We start from the raw sequence: 27,703 nt of genomic DNA on the forward strand, positions 1-27,703 counted from the left end.
TAGATACGTGATTGACGTAACCAGACTAGATCCGCTCTCTTTGGTGGAGTTAGGTGGTGGGGTTCAGATCTTTGGCGAGTTTGGTGCTTCTGGACGTGCTAGGACGATGAAAATTGGTAGGCGTGTCAGGGAGCTGCACAAATTGACTTGATAAAGTCATTTTCTCCGATTCGACCATCTGGAGGGCTGAAGGGAGAGGAAAAATTAGAAAATTTGAGGTATTTGACTTACGAGTGGGTGATCGGATCTTAATAAATTTCAATATTTAGAAGGACCTAGTGACTCAGAGCTCTTATTTTAAATCCCGAGCGGCATTAAGCCTCTAATCTTCCTTTTAAAGCAATCTATTGGTTCTTGGAATTTTGCTAGAGCTCATACCATATGAGCTCTTGGCTCAACCGACTTCGTCACAAGTGCCATATGAGCTCTTAGCTCTTGTTTACTGTTTAGTGCCGTTGGACATAGAAAGTATTTTGGCTTTTTCAATTTAAGTTTCATTTCTAAATTTAAAAAAAGCCATTTTCAACCGAATACAGAAAAAGAGCTTCGGATAGTTACACTGTGATCTTTTTTTTTGCCCATATTCAATCTTTGACACCTCAGAGACAAGGAAAAAGTTCAAGGACATTTAACATCTTATTAAAGAGCCATATTGAAGCCAAACAGGAATTAAATATTCCAGCTTGAAAACTTTTATGGATGCGAAAAATAGTAGCCTGTTTCGTCAAGAGGAAATTGACATGGATGGCAACGCAAAAAAAAAAAAAAACTATCAAGGACAGAAACAAGTGGAGAAAAGTTGAGGAGCAAATTTGTCGTTTTTTTTTTTCCAGTTATTCCAACGAAAATACAGAACCAAAAAGGGCATTTTTCAAAAAAATACCCAACAACAAAGTATTTTTCAAAATCTAGGAGAGGCAAAAGATTGGAGGAGGGGCAAAAGATCCCCCAGCTGATACCAATGACTGATGTTGGGAAATCCCACAATCTCCCTTCCCTGAATACAGGCCTTACAGTGCCCTCCCGACGCTACTGACCTGGGACCAAACAATATTAACAGTATCCACGGAAAATTTTCTTCCAATTTTTCTCAAAAATACTACTATTAATTGATTCCAGTACGGGGAAGGAGGCAATCCTCCTAGAAAACGAGAAGATATTGCATAAAAATGCTTACCAATCATGGAAATGAACAATATTCCCGTTTAAATTTTGGCAAAAACAAAGCTCCCGACAGCACTTGCCCGAACTACTAGAAAATTTCCTGACGACGCTCATGGCTCTTTATTCATTTAATTGAAGGCGATATTTTGGTGTATATTTAGGCAGCAAATACACTGACGACGTGGGAAAATGTTCCTGCACAGCCTACATAATAGTACATCCTTAAGTACAGTCGCGTTCAGACCTATTAGTATTTCTTCCTTATATATTGACAAGTTTCAAAAGGTAGGCCTACTAGATTCTAAAAGATGGACCCACAAGTTCCTCATTAGATTGAGTTCAATAATGTTGAACTCAATCTAAACTGTAAACTAAAAATAAACTGAGTCACCATTTCTCAAAATAATTTTCTGAGTCTAACGGTAGTCACATCCATGGACTGATCCAGAATTCGTTGGCCCAGAGCTTAACATTAGTTGCTGTTGTGTAGTTATTTCTTTTCCTGTCCACTATTTCTATCCACTGATGTACCGCCAGTCTGGCTCGTGCATAATATGCAGGTTCTTTTGATAGCTTAGAAAAGGAAAGGGACTAAGGTTAACCCATAATTCTTAATTATAGAAAGAATCCGGATGAAAGGGGGAAGTTATCAGCGGGGGGTTATTAGGCCAACAGGAAGCATCTGGTATTTTAATGATACCCCTTACAAGGCTCACAGAGAGGGCTGTATTATCATCGAATATAGAAAAACCCTTAACAAGAATACAATGCGTCTTTGTAGAATTTAGATTTCAAAATATCAAAATGATACGCGACATCATTATTCATCAAATTGATGAAGACACTTAATAATAAACCTCTCGTTATTTTCATGACTATTTTTTTAACGAAATGATAAAAAACACGTTCTTCATTTTTAAAATTGGCAGCTAAATTGCAAATTTGCGCAGAATATTGTCCTGACATTAATGTTATTTTCAAAAAACAGCTTTTTCCATCAGCTCAGAATTGTGCAGAATATTCGTTAATTACAACTTTTGTTATTGAACTTGGGCAAAGTGAATAGTTAATTAATTTGAGCAAAAAAATATTCGGAGATATCGAAATGATTACAACAAATATAGAAATTGAAAACATCGATATATCGTTTAATCAAATTATTGCCCAACACATCCAATTTAAAGCGAAACATCTCATCGTAAAACTTATCTAATAACGGACTTGAAGCAAAACAGTTTTTCGGTTTGGATGCATGATCTAACTGCCTATAGGTAGTTTTGCCCCTACATGGCCTTTGTTAACGTAGCGTTAAGGCCGTGATTAAGTGAACTGATGGAACTCGAAAATAATATGTTAAAACTGAAAATTTATATTTAAAAAGTACTCAAGTATTCATTGGCGGAAGATACCGCTTTTAATATCAGGCCGTAGCTTCTTGAAGATGCTACAAAATGTTTGCTAGGATTTTGCTCTATTTCCTCTAATTACATAGAAATCTTAGAAAATGTTTAGCTCTTTTTCACAAGTGTAGGCTACTCTATGAAGGATATTGCTTTTAGAACAAAATCGGTACTATCATAAGCAGAAGACAATAACCTGTAAGATGATTGCAACCATTTTTCGTTGTATTTTCCTGTTTTCGAACAGTCCCGTAGAATATTTTCAACTACCTGAAATTTTTACAAGTTTTTTGTCAGAAAGGATCGTTTCAGATCGCCCTAGAGACCAGATTGACAAGCTGGTATAATTAACCTGCTATTTCCGCCAATGAATAAGTGCTGTTTGAAGGGTTTTTGACAATCGACGGTCTCTAGAGAATTGAGAGATAGAAGACTACCCTAACTTCAATTTTGAATCTCGATGTTTTCAAGTTCACTTAATCATGCAAATATGGTACAAATTTTTCTGGGACTCTGACCGTAACTGAATTATAGGCTACTATATTTTTTTTTGTCAAACCTTGATAATTGCTTTTTAAGATTCATGTCCTATATACCAAATTAGGTTACGTTATTAAGCAACGTCCTGTGTTTTATAATGAGTTTGTCGTAATTAAGTCTAAAAAAAACTGTTCCTGCAATTGCTTCAAAAATTTATTTCCACTAACTTAAAAAATTATGAAAATGTCATATGAGCCCTTCAAACTATTTGTGTATTTTGAAAATCATTCTTTATCTTCAATTTTTTTTTTCATAGGGTCCTAGCTTTTAGTGCACAAAGGACATGTGACCAAATCTCTAACCTATCATGGAAACAAATTATCTTTTTGCAAGTACTCTTTGAAAATAAAAATAAAAGAATCTACCCTGCCAGTTTTTCCAATTTCTTCGTCAAGATATAGAAAAATATCCAAACCAAAATGCATAAATTTTGACAAAGATCTGGAGCATTGAAACAAGCAAATATGAAAAAGTAAAAAACAACAAACATAAGAAAGACGTTTCATAAAAAATAGCCCAATTCAAAACTATCAATTTTTTAAAAATTCCTTCCTCTACGCTAATTTTTTTTCTCGACTTTTTTGTATCTTATAGAGCTTGGATAGAAGCTGTGAGGCCAAATTACCTCAACTATCACCAGAGCTGCTCCTATGGTTGGTGGCGCCCAGGGGAAAATTAGTTACAACACCCCTCCTGACTCGAATATAAGCAACAAAAAGCCGAATCAAAGTGAGAAATTTGACCAGATTGGGAAACCCCCTGCTAAGGGGCCCAGGGCAGCTTGCCCCGTTTGACCCCCACCCCCTTTGAAAGACTCTGACTATCAGTGCAGATTAAAAAAAAAACAACTATTAGGAAGAGAGGAGCCATATATAAAAATAAAAGCTGTTTTTTATAATTTATTCGAACTGAATATATTTTCCAGCTATATTTTCCGGCTAACAATTTAAAGAAATTTATAAGGAGTTCTTCTGAGGGGTCTCGCACACCAAAATTGAGCATTTACAGGACAGCATTAAACAAAAAATATAAACTCTAGTGGATCATTCAAAAATTTCTTGGGATATACCATCCAATAACCACTTTTGTCCCTCAAGGATTTAAAGCGACATTGGAATCGGTGGTGGCAATTCACCAAAATGTAGGGGGAGGAGCAAAATTTACTCCTCAAAATACATGGGGGCAATTTTAATGTTTTTTTCTATTTGTTTTCAACGAAAATACAACCAAAAGGCATTTTTCAATGACAATACTAAAATATGTACCTTTCAAATGTATGGGGCAGCCCCCCTGCTTTCGGTGGGGCTCCGGAACGAAATGAATACCATCTTGCTATATGGTAAGCGTCGGGATTATCAGTTTATATATTTTCATTTACGAACAAAAAACCTGTGAAGCTATTTTATTGTTTCCTCAAACTTTTATTGCATAAAAATGAAATTTGCATTTATCTCAACACAAAATCTAATTGTCTGATAAAAGCCAGATGGTGTCTAAATTATTAGTCTGGCAGAAATTTTAAGTAAAATTACAACTGATAAAATGCATATGCACTCAATCACATTCTTTTAAAATGGGGCTATAATCAGTTTCTTTTTTTAAAGATAAATGAATGAAAATGCACCCAAATGCCAAAACTCATAGATATAATTAATTTTTTTTTTTAAATAAAACTGACAGGTATCCTTCGTGACGTGAGAAAGAGTAGACAGTTTTTCAGCGGTCCAAAATTCATGCAGAAAACAGATGGGTTCTTTTAACTCTTGCCCGAGTCAAACTACATTGAAACTTGTCAGTTTTCCCAGTCAAGAGTACAAATTTTTCACCAGCTCATAATCAAACAGTTCGTGGTAACGAACTGTAGTAAGGAGCGACCCGGCTCAATAGTAACCAAAACTCTAAAAAATGGAATTTTGATACCAATAGCTATATCAAAAGAATCGCATTTTAATGCTGGTTTTAAATATATAAGTTTCATTAAGTTTAGTCTTACCCATCAAAAGTTACGAGCCTGAGAAAATTTGCGTTATTTTAGAAAATAGGGGGAAACACCCCCTAAAAGTCATAGAATCTTAACGAAAATCACACCATCAGATTCAGCGTATCAGAGAACCCTATGGTAGAAGTTTCGAGCTCCTATCTACAAAAATGTGGAATTTTGCATTTTTTGCCAGAAGGCAGATCACGGATGCGTGTTTATTTGTTTTTTTGTTTTTTTGTTTTTTTTTTCCCCAGGGGTGATCGTATCGACCCAGTTGTCCTAGAATGTTGCAAGAGGGCTCATTCTAACGGAAATGAAAAGTTCTAGTGCCTTTTTTAAGTGACCAAAAAAATTGGAGGGCACCTAGGCCCCCTCCCACGCTAATTATTTTCCCAAAGTCAACGGATCAAAATTCTGAGATAGCCATTTTATTCAGCGTAGTCGAAAAACCTTATAAGTATGTCTTTGGGGACGACTTACCCCCCACAGTCCCCGTGGGAGGGGCAACAAGTTACAAACTTTGACCTGTGCTTACATATAGTATTGGTTATTGGGAAGTATACAGGCGTTTTCAGGAGGATTTTTTTGGTTGGGGGGAGGGGTTGAGAAGAGGGGGATATGCTGGGGGAAGTTTCCATCGAGAATTTGTCATGGGAGAAGAAAACTTCCATGAAGGGAGATCAGGATTTACTAGCATTATTTAAAAAAAAATTAAAAAATAAATGTGAAAAAGCTTTTTCACCTGGAAGTAAGGAACAGCAATAAAACTTAAAACAAACAGAAATTATTACCCATATAAGGGGCTCACCTCCTTATGATACCTAGCTCTTTACACTAAAGTATTTTTAGTAATTTCAACTATTTATTCTACGGCTTTTGTGATTCAGGGGTCATTCTTAATGAATTGGGATAAAATTTAAGCTTTAGTGTAAAGAGCGAGGTACTGACGATGGGGCGAATCCCCTCATATATGTAATAAAAACATGAGAATACAAAAGTTCTTTACGTAAGCTAATTTATAAGTTACGTAAATCTTTTACCAATAAAAAGATTCGTAAAAAATTAAAAGTTCTAGTTGCCTTTTTAATTAACCAAAAAATCGGAGGGCAACTAGGCTTCGCCCCCGCTCTTTTTTTCTCAAAATCATTCGATCAAAATTATGAGAAAGCCATTTAGCCCCCCCCCCCCCAAAAAAAAATATGCAAATTTCGTTTTGATTATTCCTCTGCGGAGAGCCAAAATCAAAACATGCATTGATTCAAAAACGTTCAGAAATTAAATAAAAAAACGAGTTTTTTTAACTGAAAGTAAGGAGCGACATTAAAACTTAAAACGCACAGAAATTACTTCGTATATGAAAGAGGCTGCTTCCTCATCAACGCCCCGCTCTTTACGCTAAAGTTTTTTACTGTTTTAAAAAGAAGAATTGAGAGAAAGAGTCAAACTTTAGCGTAAAGAGCGGGGCGTTGATGAGGAAGCAGCCTCTTTCATATACGAAGTAATTTCTGTGCGTTTTAAGTTTTAATGTCGCTCCTTACTTTCAGTTAAAAAAACTCGTTTTTTTATTTAATTCATTAAAAAGACAGGACATCATCCTTTAACTTATGCCTGAGACACACTATAGTCACACTTGTCAATACATAGAACAAATATTTTTGAATGTTCCGTGTTCTCTGTTGACTTCAGCGTGACACTTGAGCCTAGGGTTGCCACCTGGTGAAAAAAATAATCACTGGATTTTAGGGATTTGTCGGTTATAATATAGTTATTTATGTGCTGATTTAATGATTCGTTTTTTAGGGACTGTAAAAAATCACTACAAATAGTGATAAATTCCTAGGGTGGCAACCCCGCTTGAGCCACAAAAGAGGAAAACTAAAACTAAATAGAATATGGTTGCAAAACTTGTATCTCAACATCAAATTGTTTTGAAGTATTTTCAATAAATGGTCTACTCTGACTTTTTACATTCTGTCAGATTTAGCATGCTGATCAAAAACTGGCTATTTCGAGCTTTCATGTTTATAATACCAGAACAGAATACCTTTACTCTGTTTGGTAGGTCACTAAAGTTACACTCAGAAGTTGAACATTGCTACGGAATGCATTATTAATTGTGATTTTTTTTGTCAACAATTGGAACAAATGAATGCAATGGGTATCTTCTTGTTTCGGAACATAACATTCGCTATCATCGAGTAAAATAATAACTATAATCTGAAACCTGTCATGCGATGTTTTTAGCTGTTGACATGTTTAGATCTTGAACAGCCGCACTGCATTACTGCATGAACAGCCGAACAGCCGTACAGCAATTGCACAACCAGGCCCATGAAAAAGCAGATAATTTTTATAAATCTTACAAGTACAGTAATAGCATTCATATAAACACACGATGGGAATGTACGTCAGTCGGGGGGGGGGGAGGATTAATTTTCATCCATCGATTCAAAATCTTGTTATCATGCTTCAAAGGATTGATGATACGGCTATTTCATTGATCCTGTTATCCGATTGAAGGTGGATCATAACAAAGATATCAATTATGGCGAATGAACTGGAATGTTTAAGATAACCAGCAGCATTAAAACAAAAGCACACAAGCAATGGAAGGCTTGTTATTGGCTAACTATAATATCAGAGTTGCCAACGATGAATAAGAAGCCAGGTTACTAATGAAAAAACTCAGTATATATATATATATATATATATATATATATATATATATATATATATATATATATATATATATATATATATATATATATATATATATATATATATATATATCAGGCACGTATACAGGAATTTGTTTTTTTTTTTTTGGGGGGGGGGGGCAAAAACTTCGAAACAGCAGATACAAAGTAGCACTTTTTTATTTAGTAACTAAATAAATGCAAAAAGCACGTATATAGGAAAATACAGATTAACTTTAATCTGTTGTATTTTAGCGGATGGTGGGAAGGAGACTGAGGCCTCAAAAGTACGTTTTAGGCTCTGGTTATGTTCATAGCGATTTAGAACCAGTGATTAATCTATTATATTCCATTGAAAGGGAAATTTTAGGGTTAATAGTGCAATATGGGTGCTGTGGGGGGTAGATCTTCTAATGCAAAAACGTCAATTTTAATGAAAAATGATAGTTTCCAAAATTGATCCATCAATAGCTGTACTTTATCCCGAAAAGGAAGGGATAACGCCATAATATCAAGGATAATTCTATTTTGCTGTGGAAAGCAAACTCTTTTTACAAAAAAAAAATAAAGAAAAAAATAGCAGTACACTCGCTAATTACTTCAAAGGGGGTAAAAAGTTAGACAGAAAATGGGTTAATAATGGGGTAGTGACTTGACCAGATAATTACATGCTGTAAAATCCCAAAAAAGGCTTCAGACATGCATCTAGGATTCTTAATAAATGTCCTACTTTTGCCAGAAATCCCAAGAAACCATGGGAAAATTAAACATTTCACAAAAATTCGGGTGGGGGGGGAGGGTCCGAAGGCCCCCCCCTGCGTAGGTGCCTATATATATATATATATATATATATATATATATATATATATATATATATATATATATATATATATATATATATATATATATATATATATATATATATATATATATATATATATATATATATATGACTCTAGAAAACTCGTTTACGAAGTGAAAAGAACCCAGTTCGTTTTTAATCGAATTCTTTAACCATCTAAACCCGTAAAATAGTTCACTTTCAGTTTTCTCCACATTTTCAACTTTTACCAGAAAGCCATATTCTGAAAAAAGAAGACTGTAATGTCATTACCGGACCCCTTTACCAGAGGTTGTAACCAGAGGTAGGTAAGTCTAATGCTCCTCCGTCTGAACTATCCGTTGTTGGGTATACCTCTACGAACGGTTTTTGTGGCTCTTGGTATCGTTAAGCTCTTAAAAATTTGAAAAAAATGAGGTATTTTTAACTTACGAACAGGTGATCGGATCTTAACGAAATTTCATATTTAGAAGGACCTCGTAACTCAGATATCTCTCGTTTTAAATCCCGACCGGATCCAGCGTCATTGGGGGAGAGGGGAGTTGGGGGGGCTTAAATCTTGGAAAACGCTTAAAGCGGAGATCAGGATGAAACTTGGTGGGAAGAATGAGCACAAGTCCAGGATAAATGACTGACATAACCGGATCTGTTCTTTTTTGGGGAGTTGGGGGGTGTTAATTTGGAAAAATCAGAAAAATTGAGGTGTTTTTAACTTAAGAATGGGTGACCGAATCTTAATGAAATTTTATATTTAGAAGGAAATCATGTCTCAGAGGTCTTATTTTAAATCCCGACTAGATCTGTTGACATTGGGAGTTGAGAGGAAAATCGGAAATCTTGGAAAAGACTTAGAGTGGAGAAATCGGGATGAAACTTGGTGGGTAGAATAAGCAAATGTCGTAGATACGTGATTGACGTAACTGCACTGCATCCGCTCTCTTTGGGGGATTCAGGGGGTTGAGTTCAGTGCTTTGGCAGGTTTTGTGCTTCTGGACGTGCTAAGACAATGCAAACTGGTAGGCATGTCAGGGAGATACACAAATTGACTTGATAATAAGTCGTTTTCCCCGATTCGACCATCTGGGGGGCTGAAGGGAGAGGAAAAATTATAAGAAATGAGGTATTTATAACTTACGAGTGGGTGATCAGATCTTAATGAGTTTTTATATTTAGAAGGACCTCGTGACTCAGAGCGCTTATTATAAATTCCAACCGGCATTAAGCCTCTGATTTTCCTTTTAAATCAATCTTTTGATTCTTAGAATTTTGCTAGAGCTCATACCATATGAGCTCTTGGCTCTTCCGGCCTCGTCACAAGTGCCATATGAGCTCTTGTTCTCTAGAGTTACCGATGTTCCGAATTATATCGGCGGACATGTAAGGGTATAAAGACGTGAGTAGCTTTTGGGGAAGGGGGTAAAAAAAACTATTTTTACCCCCTAAACTAATTCATTTTTATTACACTTTGTTTTTTCTTTTGTAGAGCAAGATAATAGTAAAAAATGGTAACATTTTAAGGATGTTTAAATTAATGTTTAAATGTTTACCCTAACTTATCAACCTATTTAGGAGAATAAGTAAAATAATTGAGCTTGAATCGGATTACTCTTAGGATTGATCCTGCACAATCCCTCGCTCTTTACGCTAAAATATGACTCTTTGCCACAGTTCTACTTTTTAAAACAATTAAAAATTTTAGCGTAAAGAGCGAGGGATTGCGGAGAGGACAACCCATTTCATATACGGAGTAATTTCTGTTCGTTTTAAGTTTTAATGTCGCTCCTTACTTTCAGTTAAAAAAAACTTGTTTTTTTTTAAATTAATTAACGTTAATGTCGACATTCACCGGTGAATTAAAGTTAGATTAGATTATGTTTCTTTAGGTTAGGTTATCAGAAACGGGTTAAAACCCCAAGCTAACCAAATTTAATCTAACCTGTCATCATCAAACCTTGTATTAAACTAAAAAGTTGACTGACAACGCTGACTAAATCTATGGAGAAATTGAGGTGTTTCAATCATTTACCGGTGACATATCTACTTCTATAAGATTACACCAGACACGTTGTACCTCACTCAATCAAATTGGCACTCGCTTAGAAATTCCCAATGACACGTCCTAACCAGAGCCTTAGCCACAAGCCATTCCAGACCCAACTGAGCTTCTTCTCGAGGGGGGTTTGACAAAGAAAAGGTCTTTAGCAATTCACTATATTGTTACGCCCAAGATAAAGGGGAATATTTCACACTTTTTTGCTAGCAAGTTGGAAAGTGGGAAATGTTGTCATGGTGGCTCTTTGTATCCACCCTTCACATTTGTGCCATTTTACTTGGAAGAAGGTAAGGAGAAACTAGTTAGGAATGGGACATAAAATTTGTCAGGAATGCTAGTAGTAGTACAATATAGTATCACAAATATATAAAAAAATCAATCAGCAACAAAATAGAAAAAACTACGTATTAAATATGATAAGTACAAGGAAATTATTTTTTAAATGAACTGCATTAAATCTTTTCCCACCAACATTAGATAAAAAAAATAAATGTATAATTTAGTGGATAGCCTACCACATTAAAATGAAGTTTGATTATCCAGCTACAAGGCATACTTTCAACTGATTTGCGCCTTTTGTCCCTCATTGGAAAAAAAAATGACCCAGCAAAAAAATCAGGCATTAAACACCTTTATTTAGCTTTTTTCGGTTTAGAGGATCATATCCAAATCTTACGCTTCCATTTTAAATAATTTATAAATCTTACACTTTTTCTTCCTTATTCGACAAAGGTACAGCCTTCTAACCAGACCATCTGGCATCCGGCTGCACAGTCAGGGATAACAACAACACGTGCAACGTCAAATGGAGTTTTCATTGTCGCCCAAAAACTTTGGAAACGCCACTTACCACCTAAAGAGTCTGACCATATCTGTAAAATTACATTTTTAAACACAGCAGAAGTTCAGAAGCATAAGAAATTAAAAATATGGTACCGCGCTAGCGCATCAAATAAGCGAAAATGAATTATTCTTGACACGCATCCATGCATATGGTTTACGCACAATTTTCGGTACAAATTTAACAGCCGGTAGTATCCTAAATAGGAAACTAGAAAGGATTGCACACTCAGTTGCCTTGTATACACCACAGGCTGATGACAGGACCAAGAACCAGATATCGGAATTGTACTCGACGTCCTGACTAAGTGGTTGGTGCGCTGGTGTGGGAATTCTTTGTCCAAGGGGCATGGGTTCAATCCAAGTTGTGACCAGTTATCCAGACGACCCAGAGTCGAGTGACCAGAGTCGACCCAGCTCTAAAAGGGGTACCTGAAGAAATCTGGGGAAGGTAAGCAGGAAGGGTGTGTGAAAGCACAGGATGGTTGTCCCCCAACCCTCCATTGCACTTCCTAGCTGAAGTGCCACGAAAAGGAGATCAGCACCTCCGGTTTGGACCTTAAGGGTCTAGTACAGTCTTACTACTAATACTACTACTACTACTACTATACACCACAGGCTGATAGTAGGACCAAAAACCAGATAACAGAATTGCAACTTGATACCATGGTTTGTAAGTCATCAAAGTACATCTAAAGGTCGTATCGGAAATTATGGCCTTCTACCATAATTTCTAAATATCATTTGCCAAGCTGCTATTTGATCAGCAGAGAATCTATGTTGAGTCAAATTTTGATTCACCGATCTGCATTGTCTAGCTGGTTTTCCCTTTCAAAACAACTTGCCAAATGATTTTTGGTAATTATTTCAGAAGTGCCACAATATTAAATTCGACCTTCAGGAGTAGCAGCGATGATATACAACAAGGTTAGCGTGATCTTCACTAAAACAAGAAGTCTGGTGAAGAATAGAAAATAATCCGTCAAATTAAATAGCACCGTTAAAAACACAAGATACATTTCTGTCACTTGGCCAAAAAACCAGACGAAAAACGTAAAACGGGATACGATCTTTGAAGAGAAAGGGCCTAACGCACAGGAGTAGTGATATCAAAGTCGGGACATTGTGTGCTTTGGGTACATTTTGATGTGTTAAAACCCGAAACCACATTTTGACCTTATTGAGTTTTTTCATCGTAACAGAAAGACTGTTGAAGAAGAATAGAGAATCATTTGTCAACTTAAATAGCATGTCTAAAGGCGCTAAATGTATTTCAGTCACTTGGACAAAAACTACAGGAAGGATATAAAACGGTATACCATCTCAAAGGAGAAAGGGCCAAACGTACAGGATTAGTGATATCAAATGCTGCACATTGTGTGCTTTGTGTCATATTTTGACTTTAAAAAACTATAGGAAGGGCATAAAACGGTATACCAACTCAGGACAAATAGAGCCGAAGTCACAGGAATAGTGATACCAAATACGGTTCATTGTGTGGTTTGAATAAATGTTGATTAAATATGCCTCAAAAGCATAGTTTTTTTATTTTTGAGAAATAATGGATCATTTTTCAACTTAGAATACATATCTAAATACGATATTTATATTTCAGAAGTAGTTCACAGGCTGGGGGTTCATAATTCTTCACTTGCATTGTTTGTAGTACTTGATCATAGTTTCTAGTTCAAACTAGTCTAAATCAAAGCCTCATGTAGGCTTCATTACAATTTAACTTCTTCTGCTTTAAAAAAGGAATAGCTATCAGAGAGCTTCTCTGATAGCTTAGGTTCAACAGTGGCATATGCAACAATGTGAGTTAATTGTTTTGTTAGTGTTTTTTTCAGAGAGGATAGCATACGATAAAATTCATACAATGTGACAGATTACCGCTTCTATGATAATGTGGGTCAGAGCATATTTCATTTCAGAGGACAGAACAGGCATTTGACACTTATATTTGGCAACCCTGCGCAAAAGACTATTGCGGGAATGTTAATGTAATCTATTGTTTCGGTTCAGTAATTAACATGACAAGATATGCAGACTGAGTGTAGGCCTACAAATTCAACAATGCTTAAACACACTACTTCAACTGATGAGAATGAACAATGCATGAATTAATAGGCATTTCCTCTTTTCTCAGAATTAAAACTGACACTAACAATGTTGATATAGATTATATTTTCTCCTGTAAGAAATATATTGGCAAAGATAGTGAGTTAGTTTGTTCTGTTTTTTTTTTTTATTACAGGCTTCACGGCTCCATCACAGATGATGATTTGCCGCTAGTCCTGGTAATTACCTCATTTTCCAACACTGAGGTACTTGTTATATCTTCTCTTGAACGCATTAAGGGAAGGACTTTCCGGGATTACCTATCCCGGCAATCTATTCCATGTGGCAACCAATCACCGGGAAAAACTCGTTTTCAGATACTCTTGGTGGGGAGTAGGCTACCCTACTCAAGGTAGTCCTGACGAGCTGTTTTTCGGCGAGTTGATCGCGAGTTGATTCGAGTTGAGCGACGTGGCTTTTAGGTGCACCAGCGAAGAGACGACACGCATATTCCGTGACAGGTTTGATGCACGAAATGAAAAGTGGCAGAATAGACTCATCAGAGAGAACACTTTTGCATCTTAAGACAACTCCTAGCTTCTTGGAGCAAGAGGACCTAATTTAACTAAAATGCTCAGTCCAGAGTCTCATTGAACTTAAGCACTCAATAAAAATAGCTTCTAAGAATAAATTTTTTTCCACAGGTCAGTGTTTTTTTTAATGCTTGCAGCTACTGCTGCAACCACAAAAAGGCATAACAGTAAATTTCGTCACGATTGGTGCGAGCCATCTCGTTTACTTCATTTCTGAAAGTGGACGTCCCCTTGGCGGTAACAAAATCCAACAAATGGCACTAGGACATGAATGTCCTAGTGCGATTGATCTAATATTTTTCAAAGTTTTGTGTGAATCTGTTCTGTCTTCTTCAACTTTAAGACTACTTTAACTCGAAGCGGAAATAAGAACTTAAAACTTTTCATGGGTATAGTTCGTTCGAGCATCTAATTTAAAAGAATTACAGTGCATCTCAGTTATGTTAATATAAATAGTAAACCGAATGTACGTTAGGTGCCATTGAACAACCGGTACTGGAATATATTTTGTACTAGCAAAAGCCACCCTTCTCACCTATGAAATAAATTTGACTGCAAATGCAATCGAGGAGATTGCCTACTCTCTGCTACCTGATGTGCATCCTCAATCAAACTTTGCTCTGCGTGACAAACTTCTGCCACACCAGACTTATCCCTTCTGAGGGGATTCCGAGCGATCCCTCGTTTTCAGCCACCCGTGCCACATATTTCCGCAATAATTGACACGCACAATCTGGTTGCCAATTCCTGAAAATCGGCACCTGATCACGCAACTTATGGCACACTTCGCATCAACTGTGGGAAGGCTCGCCTGGTGTGCTTCGTTTCGAAAGCGAATAACCTCTCGACAAGACCTGTAAAGAAGTACAAGAGGGATCTTTCTAACTATTTGTCCAAAAAGTGTGAGCTGCGTTGTTTTATTATACAAGAGAAGAGAAACTATTGGCTAACTGCTTTAGAGGTCTCCTCTTATTCCCGAAAAAGATTTATAGTTCCATATAATATCAATATAGAGTACATAATAGCTTTCTGGAAAAAGTTTCTTTGATATTTAAAAGAAAGTAGTCGATTACTACTTAAAAAAAAACAAATTTTTTCATAGAAAAGTTTTTTTTCCCAGAAAGTGGTCGGTTACTCTGGTATAATGAGAAAGATCAAGTGTTACCTGCTGTCTAAGGATAATTTTGGGTGGGCCTACTCGTCTAAGTCATTGGTAGCTTTGTCCTAGATAACTGAGCCGAGTTTTACAGATAACCAAGGGTGCCGGCAGAAAATTTTCCGAGGGGGGGGGGTGGCAGACGCCAAAATAGCAGTGGTGGTTCGGTGACAATTTAGGTAGTTTAGGGCACCAAACTACGACTTTACCCCGAAGAGGAGGAATTTGCAATCAATTTAAAATCCTGAGACGCTAATTGATTTAAAAGTATCAACAAATATATTTTAGGTTTTCCAGTTGCAAAAGAAGTAATGCCACACGGTGGCAGTAGTGGATTAAGCCAAGTCGATTCGCTTTATTTGTAATGAAATTATGCTGAGTTTGGTGATCTGCAATTGCGTATCAGCTATAATGAGGGGGGGGGGGGGGGTTGAGTCATTGTTTAGGTGGGGGTAGGGTAGATTTCTATAGAAGTATATTTTAAAGGACGCACTGCTTACTCTTCATAAGGCTTCAGATAAATGTTGACAGAGGTAGGGGGAGTAGGAATTAATTAAAATGTTTCTCTATGCAGCTAAAATGTTTAATTCCCATATCTAAAATCACATTGGTGGACAAAACAAGGCAGGTCATCATCATTCCCACCAGGAAATTTCTTTGAAGTGGCAAATACTGCAATGAAATTAGTTTTCGACAATTTTAAATAGTAATATTTTTCTTATCCTATTTATATGAGTTGCTTCAGTGTATTTAAACAAATATATGTAATGCATTTATCGATAATAAAATCCTATTATTGAGGTTGTGACGGCTTCAGTTATGTAGAAGGTCAAAAGTCTCATAGAATTTCCATCAATACAAACAATAATACTCCTTTTCATCCAACCGAAATTCTTTAGCAGTAACATTAACTAGGACTTTCACCAAAATTAAAATTCATCGCCAATTTTTTAAGTATATTTAAATATTATCCAAAACTGAAATAGCAAATTTAAACGTAGGATGGTAATAATCAACGTACAATTATTGATTTACACATTTTAGAAGCAATTAACCAGGGATTTAAGGGATTGGCACCCCAAATTATATCTTGATTATGCCTGGGTATGCTTTTGAAAACAATCAGAAAAGAAGAAAGAGCTTTTCAACTGAAAACAAGTAACAGATTTGACACCTATTTGAACATGCTTTGTATGAAGGGGGCTGTCGTCTTCCTTAGTTCATTACTCTTTACTGTGAAGTTTGGCTTTTTTCCAAACTTTTAAAGAAAATTTGCAATTGGAAAAAAAAAAGATTGTTCAAAGCACTAAAAAACTTTTGTTTAATGAAAAAGGTGTTGAGAAGGGGGCAGTCCCCCTTATATAGAGAGTAATTTATAATCGTTTCAAGTATTAAACGTGCTTCTTTCTTTAGTAGAGGAACCTTTTTCTATCTGTTTAATTGCATTTTTCTTTTTCTATCTGTTGAAGTTTAATCCTACCCATCAAAAGTTACGAGCCTTAGAAAAGTTGCCTTGTTTTCGAAAAAAGGGGGAAACATCCCCTAAAAGCCATAGAATCTTCATAGAAATCACACCATCAGGTTCAGCGTATCACAGGAACCTGCTATAGAGGTTTCAAGCTCCTATCTGCAAAAATGTAGAATTTTGTATTTTTTGCCAGAAGAAAGATCATGGATGCGTGTTTATTTGTTTTCCCCCCAGGGATAATCGTATCGACCCAGTAGTCCTAGAATGTCACGAGAGGGCATATTCTAACGGAAATTAAGTTCTAGTGCCCTTTTAAGTGACCAAAAACTGGAGGTCAACTAGGATCCCTCCCACGCTTATTTTTTTTCCCCAGAGTCACAGGATCAAAATTTGAGATAATCATTTTTTTCAGCATAGTCGAAAAATCTAATAACTATGTCATTGAGGACGACTTAATCACCCGGTGTTCCCGGGGGAAGGGCTGCAAGTTACGAATTTTGCCCACTGTTTACATATAGTATTGGTTATTGGGAAGTATGCAGACGTTTTCTGGGGGATTTTTTCTGGTGGGGGGTCGGAGGGATGGGTTACGTGGAAACATCTTTCAATGGAGGAATTTATGATGGGGGAAGAGAATTCCCATGAACGGACGGTGGTTTTCAAAGGCTATTAAAATAAAACAATGAGAACTAAATTAAAAAACAATTTTTTCAACTGGAAGTAAGGAGCAACATTGAAAGTTAAAACGAACAGAAATTATTACGTATATGAGGGGGTTTGAACCCTTCTACCTCGCTCTTTCCGCTAAAGCATTTTTAGTAATTTCAAAAGAGCTGTTTATTCTAATTAAACGTCCTTTGTGATCAGGGGTCATTCTTAACGAATCGGAACAAAATTCGATTTTTAGTGTAAATAGTGAGGTATTGATAAGGGGCGAAACCCCTCATATACGTAATAAAAAATACGAATATAGAAGTTCGTTGCGTAAGTTAATTCGTAAGTTCCGTATATTTGCTACTAATAAAAACGCTCGTAAATAAAATTAAAAGTTCTAGTGGCCTTTTTAAGCAACCATAAAAACTGGAGGGCAACTAGGCCCCATATTCTGCCCATATTTTTCTCAAAATCACCCAATTAAAATTTTGAGAAAGCCATATATCCGAAAAAAAAGTGCAGCCCCTGGGGAATGGTTTTAAGTTATATAATTTGCCCACTATTTCATTTGTTATTTGGAAGCATGCATACATTTTTGGGTGGGGAGGGGAGGACGAATCTTCTCCTGGGAGAATTTTCCACGGAAAAGCTAATTTCCAAGGGGTGAACTTTACAAGAGAAATTTACATTTGGTGAATTTGCCAGACTTCCTAGACGAAATGTCTTTATATGTCTCGCTTCCTCTTTATCGATTCAATTTTACGCGTGGAGTTGTTAAGGGTAATTGTCCGGGGTAAATTTTCGCCAGGATTGAATTGTCCAGAAGATATTTCTATGGGGAGAGGGATTTTTTGTGGAGGTGGAGCCAGGTAGCCTAGCGTTATTTAAAAAGAACGATCGGAAATAAAAAAACAAGTTTTTTCAATTGAAAGTAAGAAGCAACATTAAAACTTAAAACGAACAGAAATTATTACGTATATGAGGAAAAATGCCCCCTCCTCCATACCTCGCTCTTTACACTGAAGTGCCAAAGTGTAGTCGCTCAGTCAAAAATTAGAACTTATCTTTTCCTTATTAAGTGTCAAAATCTATTGGTAAGCAGCCAACAATGGGGCAACACAAATTTTTTCCCTGGTTTTTCCCTATTCTGCTCTCTTTTTCTTCAGTTTCCTTAAAATTACTTTATAGTCCCAAATTTCCAGGGGGGCATGCCCTCCTACTCCCCTCTGATGGCGACCATGTAGATGATAGATTGACAAAAATCATGGCTTCTCCAATCATGTTAGGGTAAAAAAAAGAACACCAGCGGATCTAGAGCAAAATCTTCGGGGGGAGGGTAATGTGACAAGGGCACCAATAGCTGACCAAATTCGTTAGTTTTAAAAAAAGGGTAAAATAAAGAAAGAAGAATGGAATGAGGCCGCCAGAAAAAGCTTGCAGACCCGGGGTCTCACAGTCCCCCTGCATCCACCCCTGAGAAACAAAGCTCTAGAAAGGGGTTCGAGTATGTCATAAGGAAATATTTAAGAGAAGTAGGATATTCAAGGGAGGAAGTACAGTTAAGCTCAGAAATCAAGGACAGGGAAGTGTGGGCAGCCGTGTCTGACTCAGGAGCAAGGTCGCCAACCTACAAATTTGTAGGGTGGAGGGGGTATATTTGTATTCTATTGTTAGTGAATATAATAAAAATGTGTATTTCAAATTCTAGGGGGAAGTCCTCCCCAATTGACGCCCCTTCCTCAGGGGTCTTGGCGCTACGATGAACCGTTATAATAGTAATTAACAAATCGATCACTCAATAGCCAAATTTAACCTCGTGTATCAAATATTCTGCAATCTATAGCAGCCGGGCAATATTACCTATTATATAGGATCTGATTTAGCTATCCATTATTTTCAGAAACACAAAGCCTTCTATCTATTTGAAAATCTACACCCCCTTAAATAATTGTAACTGTGGTGACGCCATTTCTTCTACATGTGTCAAGTAAATACATAAATTATGCATACAAATAAAGACTTTTCTTCAACAAAACCTTAATGCAGTAGTTGATACTAAGGAATGGCGCCTTTCGAGTCTGTTTTAAGGTAAACAGGTCAATTTACTTCCAGAGTAACCAGCAAATTTCCTTTTTTTCAAATTCTCCATCTCTTCAAAATATGTTGCCATCGCTTTAGACTCGGCTCGTATGAAATTAAAATTACATATTCCATTTTAAAATCATTCGAGTTTCCGAAATAGTCTTTATGTCTATTGAAGAGTGGACCAAAACACGTTTGTTATAGACATAGACATTTTTATTTTTCATCATAAAACCAGGTTTTGAGCTAATACACATTTTATAGGATAGTAGCTCCTGTTGGTTGGTGATATAAGTGCAGGATTGGGTGATATTTTCTAATCTATCCTTGCTCGTGCTTACTAAGAACATACCATTTGCTTTCATATTCATGCATTCTCGTAACTTTAAGCTAAAATAGCTCAAAACTTACTTTTTGCAGGGGATTTGTTTTGAAAGTAGGCATTGAAACTAATACTTCACAAAAAAGGAGAAGTTTCAAATAAAATTGAGCAATTTCCAATATTATTGTTTTAAATCTGAATTTCTCTGAGTTAAAACTAATATTTTGATTTCAAGAAAAAATTTAGGCCAAAATCTAGTCTACATAAATAGACCTAGGTTACCTTTAAAGTTAAGTAGGCAAGTGATTATAAGTAGATAGGCATTCTGGTGATACACTCTCGTGCCAAATGGATTTTTAAACTAGACGCACGCCTAGCCGAAAAGGTTTGAAAACGTTATATTACGAGAAAAAATTATGTTTACCCCAATTTGATTTCTTACAAGAAAAGGCAAAGCATTATTTATTTTTCTTTTCTCCATAGGGTTATCTTCGTGGGTTATTAATAAATGACGAATTTGATGAATGCGAAAGATGAGCGGCGGTCTATACTGTGTTTGCAATTATTTCTAGTTATCAATGCAGCTTTACTTCGTCTGTTCTACTGATCTGTTAGTCTATTTCATTATACTGCTTTTCTTTGTTAAATTAGCTCTATTGTGCTTGCCATTGTTGAGTTACGTGTACTTTTGTTTTTGCTTTGCTTATTAATTTTTCTCTGTACTCCACTGTTTATACTTTTGTATATTTGTGGGTAATAATAATTATTATTATTACTATTATTCTTAAAATAACTTTCACAAGCAAATATTGTCGAATTTGCATTTCTTGAAAAACTATTAATAAAACATGCATAGATCCGAGCATCTTTATACATCCTTTGTCATCCGATCAGAGAAAGGTTAATACCTATCAGCCAGACCCAATCTAAAGTGGTAAATTGAAACCGAGTGGGAGAGCTTACTCCAACGCATCCTCAGCATATAGGCCTATTTCTGAAACTCTTTAACAATTTTATAATCAATAGATAAATCCATTCTAATCCTAGAATAAGAAAAACTAAATACCCTAGACCACACAGTTCAAAATCACGTATGGTCAGAAGAATAAACCATACCACAGACTGAACATAATCCAGCCACAGACTGAAGAGCGAAATATATGATCGGAGAGAGGGTAATATTTTGTTATAACAGAACAATTATATAGCGAAGGAATAATACATCATTTGGTACTTATGTATTATACCGACTTCACTCAATTTCTTGATCTGAGTAGATTGAGAAAAACTGCCTTAGCTGTCTGTATTTGGAGACAATTAGCTTAGGCTCAGCGGAAAAACTACATTCTATGTATATTTTCCAAAGAAAAAAAGACAGCGAAGTATTTGTGATGTGTTACAGGTTTTTTGAAAAGAAAAATGGAAACATTCGCTCGAAGACGCTTCTGCCACAGACAGAAGAGCGAAATATGATTGGAGAGAGGGTAATATTTTGTTATAACAGAACAATTATAAAGCGAAATAATAATATACATTTGGTACTTATGTATTATAGCGACCTCACTCAAGTTCTTGATCTGAATAGATTGAGACAAAGCGGTTAACCTGTCCGTATTCGGAGACAATTAGCTTAGGCTCAGTGGAAAAATTTTGTTGTAGGTATATTTTCGGTACTTATATGTTATATATAATACACACTCGAGAAGTAAAGTTTGGTGAATACTAATGAAATAAAAACAAAATATGATGAAAAAAGAGTACTTTAGCAACATAATTATGAAACCTACAACTAAGAATCATGAAAGGGGGGCTGTCCACAGGCATTGCATTAAATGCGTAAGCTAACCTAACCAAAATACAACCTAAACATTTAACTAAACTATAGCTATAATGTAGTTTCTAACCGAGTTGAAGCTAATTGTCTGGTATGAACACAATGAAAACATGGTATTGTCTCATGTTTACGGTACAAGCTCTTGAGTGAGTATTACATAGCACATAAGGATCATATTTTCATTAAATTTTTAATATATATATATATATATATATATATATATATATATATATATATATATATATATATATATATATATATATTGGCTAGGTTCGGTTACATATTTAATGTAATGCGTCCCGGGCAGCTCGCTTTCCATAATCATTCTCAAAATTTCCATAGTCTTGTAAATAAAGTATTGTTTTCATCATATTGTGTTATATTTCATTAGTATAAACCTAACTTTACTTCTTCAGTTTTAGTATAATACAAAAATACCCATCATTTGATAGCCTATCCAACGGTTTTATTAAATATGGCAATTGCTACTGTCGCAATTGCATCCAAGTCCCCTCCCCCACCTTAATATAACCCTAGACTATAAACAAAGTTTTTTTTTTTTTTCAATTTGGCATAATGATCAAGCACATGAGAAATACATCAAGAGAATAATGTCAACCAACAAAATCAGCAAACTTATATGTATACCTTAGGACTATTACCAGGGATTGGAGGGGGGAGAGGGCTTGGATTTAGCTGCATTGGTAATGGCCATTATATTTAGAAAGGTTAATATATTAAAAATTTGATGGTATATTTTTTTTTTGGTAAAAGTCCGGGATCGGGGCTGTTAAGAAGAAAACATTTTAAGGAAACAATTAGGCCTATTACTTCAAATATGCAGAATAATCGTAGTTAGCTCATTTTGACTGCAGCTCCATTATACTTTACCCCAATCCCCCATAATTTACAAATTTATAGCCCAAATCGGGCAGGCACCCACGGGAAGGGGCTAGAGGGGCTTCGGCCCCCTGAAAAAATACCTTCTGTTGAAGTAAGTAATGCATTAAAATACCGATTTTCTGAAGAACTTTTGATGTTTCCCGTTAGTTGGCCCAGGGACCCTAGATAAGCCCTCCCCCATAATTATTTTCTGAATGCACCACATCACTCTTGTTTCAACCCGTAAATTAAATCAGTTGTGACGAAATCAAGAACCGGAAAAATACATAAGAAACAATGGGAATCATTTTCATACAATTCTGGAAAAGGCTCATACCGGTTGCGTCATTCACTTAGACTATTTGTCTCGGCCTTTTCTCCAATTAGCCAAGACTCCTAACTTTTAACATCAAAGTCCAACAACTTGTTTTTCATTCAAAAATCAACGGATCCGACATTACAAGATCCATCCTAACAGAAAATTCAAAGATTAAATCTGAGCCTTCATGTACATACAAACCTTAGACGTTTTGGTTATAAAAAGAAGAAATTAACTTAAATCCTAAAATTAGACAAAAAAAAATATATACCATTGATAAATCACATAATTTAACTTTATCCAAAACCGGTGAAAAATTAAATTTTATAAATGGTATGAACACCTCAAACTCAGATCCATAACTGAGACAAAATTTTGAAGTCAGAAACTTCTTCGGAAAAACCAAAATGCGCTCAAGCCTCTGAGGAAACGGACACCTTTAAAAGCCGCTCTTTTCAAATATAAACACAAGAAACATATTTATCTTAAAAGAAAACAATTCCATTAGAGAGAAGGGAGTGTAAAATCACCTGAGTTAAGAGGAGTAACCAGTTTCTAAGTGTTCCCCAATTTGGGTTAACAAGAAAACGCGTTGAAATGGAAAGATATGAGGAAAGATAAGACAAGGGTTCATTCTAGAAAAAAAGGAATAACCTTCAGCTGACTAGATGTTTAGAAATACCTAAGAGCAAAGGTTCAGACATGCCCAAAAATTAAGAGGGGCAAGGCACTATCTACGGGGGAGAGTTTAGGGGGTTTAAACTCCCCCCTAGAAAAGATTTCTGAATCGTAAAAACGTAACAAAAATGAAGATAAACAAATTTTTGATCCATTTTAACGTTTTTTGTGCCTCCCCCTGAAATAATCCTTTTGACCCCCCCCCCACCAAAAAAAAATCCTGGATACGACCCAGCAGAGTATTTTTCAAGACCGACTCTGGGTCAGTCTTAGGACGCAGTTTCCCCATCACCCTGCGTGCAGTTACAGCTCGAAATGTAAGTTTAGGTCACACCGAATCTTTAATTGGGAGTGGGGAACAAATTTTCTTGAAGAAAAAAGGGGTCAAATCACGGCAAATGGTGTTCTAGGCTAGGATTCGCCTAAGAGTGTTTTCTGGGCGAAGCTCTGGGAGAAGGGCCTTTTATCTACTCCTACAGATACGGTTAGGAACATACCTGAATACAGCTAAAATTAGAGGAAGAAGGTGCCAGATGGAGTTTCCTCATGGAGGATGGGGGGGGATGGAGTGTTGTTTTTGAAAATTACAGTGCTCGCCGAACATTCAAGTTTAGTCAATTTCGTGACTTTAGGACCCTATAAATCTTAAAAAAGAATGTATCTACGCAAGAGAAAGGTAGGTAGAACAAGAGCTAAGAGCTCATATGGCACTTGTGACGAGGTCGGAAGAGCCAAGAGCTCATATGTTATGAGCTCTAGCAGAATTCTAAGAATCAACAGATTGCTTTGAAAGGAAAATCAGAGGCTTAATGCCGGTCGGGATTTAAAATAAGACCTCTGAGTCACAAGGTCCTTCTAAATATAAAAATTCATTAAGATCCGATCACCCACTCGTAAGTAAAAAATGCCTCAGTTTTTCTAATTTTTCCTCTCCCTTCAGCCCCCCAGATGGTCGAATCGGGGAAAACGACTTTATCAAGTCAGTTTGTGCAGCTCCCTGACACCCCCACCAATTTGCATTGTCTTAACACGTCCAAATGCACCAAATTCGCCAAAGCACTGAGCCCCACCACCTAACTCCACCAAAGAGAGCGGGTCCAGTCTGGTTACGTAAATCACGTATCTACGACATTTATGAGCGTTTTCCAAGATTTCCGGTTTCCCCCACCAACTCCCCCCAATGTCAAAAGATCTGGTCGGGACTTGGAACAAGAGCTCGGAGACATGAGTTCCTTCTAAATATCAAATTTCATTAAGATCCGGTCACCCATTCTTAAATTGAAAATACCTCAATTTTTCTGATTTTTCCAAATTAACAACCCCCAGCTCCCTCAAAGAGAACGGATCTGTTCCGGTTATATCAATCCCGTATCTAGGACTTGTGCTTGTTTTCCCCCCAAGTTTCATCCCGATCCTTCCACTCTAAGCGTTTTCCAAGATTTTAGGTTCCACCCCCCCCCCCCAACTCCTCGTTCACCGAATCCGGTCAGGATATAAAATAAGAGCTCTGAGACACGATATCCTTCTCCTGCGTATTTGTTTCTACTATCGTCAACGGTCGACGAAAAAGTTAAGCTGATACAAATTTATTATCGATCATGAAGCATTGAAAAAAGAACGTTCAAAATGTCTATTAGCATTTTTTTTTTTCAGAACGATTCTTCGAGCAGTACAACAATTTCGTCCTAAGGTCAAGATTTGTCTTCCGTACGAGAAATACATGCCGTAAACATGTTCCTAGAAATAGTTCAAACACAAAAAAGTCAAATCCATTGTCGTCGAAGAGAGCGTATTGTTCTTGTGATTTGAGGAGTTTCAGCAAACTGCTCTTTCAACTGTTCTTCCAAGTCACCTTTGGCAAAATAAATACTGGAAGTTCAAGGATATATGAAACTAAACAATACAGTAATTCCGGCGTTAGTACTAAAATATAGTTAGTATAGTCAAATCATGATAGTCTTAAAGGTCATTCCCATTTTAAACTAGAAATTTTAACAATAAATTTTCACCATAAATTAATATCCAATTCCAGTAAACTGGGTTGTAAAAGCTCTTTTAAATCCGGCTTCATTTAGTTGATTCAAATTAATTCCCAAGTTAACTATTTCTATTGATTCTCAGCGTGTCAACTAGCATAGGTTTTAAAAAGTTGGTGCGAAAGATATTCCATTGTTACTGTAAACTTGTACACTGTTACTTGTACAGGATTTCTGAGAGACAACGACCCCTCCAATCACTCACTTAGGCTACAAAGGAACATGACGCAAGACTGGTGAGGAAAGAGGAGGCTTGTTGTAACTGTAACTAGTTTAAAAAATGAATTTTCTTTAATATTACAAACTGTAGTAGTGACATACACAATTCTTTTAGAGGGGGGAGGGGGTATTAAAAGAAACACTAGGGGCAATCCATATATAAACAAGAGAGAATCGTAAAAACAAACTTTTGAAATCGTAAGAAAAAATCTTGGTACCGTCCCCGAAGCCCCTGGCACATTCCCTAAAGCACTTGGCACAGTTACGTCACGCTTGGCACGTGCAAACTTGCACATGATTTCTGAGAGACAACGACCCCTCCAATCACTCACTTCCGAAGGAACATGAAGCAAGACTGGTAAGGAAAGAGGGAGGCTTGTTGTAATTTTAGCTAGTTTAGAAAATGAATTTTCTTTAATTATACAAGTTGTAGCAGTGACATACACAATTCTTTTAGAGGGGGAGGGGGTAGTAAAAAGAAACACTAGAGGCAATCCGTATAAAAACAAGAGAGAATCGTAAAAACAAACCTTTGAAATCGTAAAAAATAAACAAACTCGTAAAAAACTTTTCGGAGAGTACACGGATTCAAACAGTTCTAGCCTCTTAATATGTACCTCCATGATAGTATTATTGCGTGATAATTCAAACAACCAATCGTTAAGATACTTAGCAGTCTGGACTGACTATTTCATCCAGCCCCCTCCCCCAAAAAAGATAATTGGAAAAATTTTACTCTCGAGAAGTTTTTTATTTAAATGAAGATTCCCAGCCTCTATCTAGGCCCCACATAAAGGAGGGGGGCTAGACATGGCACCCTTCTGCTTCAATAACAAGAAAAAATAAACAAGGATTACATTTCTCTGGCATTCGATAAGAATACGGCACTTCTGGCAAAAAAGTTTCTCATTAGCCTTTCCCCCTCCCCCCAAAATTATTTTGCAAAATTGCCAGCCTAACACTTACGATAATGTCTCCAGATGTATTTAGACGTTTGTCTTCTTTCTGGCACGTACTCAGGGGGGTCTTCGGACCCCCCCCCCGAAATTTTTTAAAATGTTTAATTTCCCCGTGGTTTCTTGGGATTTCTGGCAAAAGTAGGACATTTGAAGCATGGGGGCTCCGAAAAGCCGATGAAAATTTACTAGATGTTTTCCAGAGAAATTGCCTACGGATTGTTCTGGGTACCCGGTTGATTGACCGTATTTCAAACAGTAGGTTGTACGAAAAATGTTGTTTAATCCCGCTTTCTAGGGCTATAATGAAAGAAACGTTGAGATGGCTAGGCCACGTTCTACGGATGAAGGATAACAGATTACCGAAGATTGTCCTTTTTGGCCAACCGTCTGGGGCTACACGGAAAGCAGGTCGTCCTTGTCTGGGTTGGGAGGATGTCATGAATAAAGATTTAAAGGAAATGAGAACTTCCTGGGAGGGTGTAAAAAGGGAGGCTTTAAATAGATTAGGTTGGAGGAGGAGCGTGCGTAGCTGTGTTGGCCTTAGGCGGCTTGGCGCTGCAGTGAGTTATTAGTAGTAGTAGTAGTAGTAGTAGTAGTAAGAATCTAGATACATGTGTGAAGCCTTTTTTGGGATTTTACAGCATGCAATTATCCGTTTAAGTCACTGCCCATTTATTAACCCATTTTCTGTCTAACTTTTTACCCTCTTTGAAGTAGTTAGCGATTGCACTGTTATTTTTTTTATTTAATTTTTTTTTTTTTTGTAAAGAGAGTTTGCTTTCCCCAGCAAAATAGAATTATTCTTGATATTAGAGTGTTTATCCCCCCCCCCTTTGAGGATAAAGTACAGCTTTTAATCGATCAATTTTTGAAACTATCATTTTTCATTAAAATCGACGTTTTCGTAATAGAAGAACTACCCTCCACA

General features: G+C 36.5%; 1 protein-coding gene across 3 annotated transcripts in view; it reads right to left on the minus strand.

Moving 5' to 3' along the window:
- Positions 1 to 27,703, minus strand: part of LOC136036981 (dystroglycan 1-like) — a 63,178-nt gene that overhangs the window by 19,704 nt on the left and 15,771 nt on the right. The window contains exon 1 of one of the 3 annotated variants that reach the window (XM_065719385.1): positions 23,155 to 23,287. The exons of 1 other annotated variant lie outside the window; for it this stretch is intronic. The gene's annotated coding sequence lies outside the window, so the exon portion shown is untranslated. Of the gene's footprint in view, positions 1 to 11,382; positions 11,534 to 23,154; positions 23,288 to 27,703 lie in introns of those variants that run through there. One more of the 3 variants, XM_065719387.1, reaches the window with a different exon arrangement.

The sequence above is a fragment of the Artemia franciscana genome, chromosome 16 (assembly GCF_032884065.1).
Source record: "Artemia franciscana chromosome 16, ASM3288406v1, whole genome shotgun sequence".
Classification (NCBI taxonomy): Eukaryota; Metazoa; Arthropoda; class Branchiopoda; order Anostraca; family Artemiidae; genus Artemia; species Artemia franciscana.